The sequence below is a fragment of the Ceratotherium simum genome, chromosome 15 (genome assembly GCF_057802395.1).
Source record: "Ceratotherium simum simum isolate JZ-2026a chromosome 15, ASM5780239v1, whole genome shotgun sequence".
Classification (NCBI taxonomy): Eukaryota; Metazoa; Chordata; class Mammalia; order Perissodactyla; family Rhinocerotidae; genus Ceratotherium; species Ceratotherium simum.
In genome coordinates this window covers 50290579-50291854 of record NC_141914.1, presented here as the reverse complement: position 1 = coordinate 50291854, position 1276 = coordinate 50290579, and positions in this window count along the sequence as shown.

Genomic DNA, 1276 nt, shown 5'->3' with positions numbered 1-1276 from the left:
AAGATCAGGAACAGTGATTTGATTAAATCACATTCGTTGTCTATAGAAACGTTAAATTTCTTTATCATTGCAACCTTGGGCTTCTCAAAGGCCACCAGCATCCTGAAGAAGATGAGAGCCGCACAGGAGCTATTTTCCTGCTCCTGCCCCGTTCAGTCCCTACTTTTTTTTCCAGAGTTCACAATTTAGCAGAAAGGTCTACTGAACTATTTAAGCTCACTTTGACTGTGTCCTGAAGTCCTAAGTGAAAACAGTTTATCCCAAATTGGGCCAAAGGAAATAAAAAGCAGTCAAAGTGAAAAGAAATAATTTCATGTTGTTTAAACTGCCAAATTACGTAAAGGTAAACAACTTTGGCAAAAAAGCAAGTGTTAGTAATTTTTTTCCACCTCTAAAAAGTGCCTTTCTTTTATGCACATTAAAGCAAACTTAAAAAGGATTGATTCAGTGCTCCACTTTGTGAGGAAAACAGCCTGAAGACACTTTAGCTCCCTGCTGAGCCTTTGGTGTCCATCAGAACTGTATTTCCATAGTTGCAAAATTAACTGTAAGTGAAAGTCTGTGTAATCATCTGTGTATTTCCAATTTGCCCGCATAGGTGAAAGCACTTAAAACAGTGCACAATAAACGTTAGCAATAGCAACAGAACAGCTTAGATAGCGTCCGTATACTGCTAAGACAAAGAAGGCAACGGCAAAGAGAGTGATTGTTTTGTGTTAGGGAACTCAGTCTTTCCAGGAAAATTAAATAGGGATTTTGATCAAGCCTGAAATTGGACATTCATGAAGTTTCAGGAGCCCACCCTCTGGAATCCTCCAGCCCTACCTTTTCAACTTGTTTTGAAACATAATAATTCAGAAAATATTTTTTAACAAACTTTTACTTCAAGTTCCCTAAGTTAGGCTGCTCTAACTTACTTAGGATTTGAGGAGATACACAAAATGCCTGACTTATCACTGTTTGAGTGTATTTTATGACACAGCTCAGAAAACCAGGCTGTGCTCAATCAAAATGCAAAACAAAATAGAGCTGAAAGGATGGAACCAGCCAGGAATTAACGTGAGTTTATAATAGATGTTAATATTCACCGATAACCCGTGCTATATGACCAGGTAAAACCTTTTTAGTGTTTAATCTTACAAAAACCATTTGGTCATCAAAGGAGCTAAAATGTCTTTTTTTTCTTGCTAGTACTGAAAGATTTTGGTAAGCCTACCAAAAATAAAAGTTTTTCTTTATAAACATATTCTAATATACTCAATAAACCATTTCACAT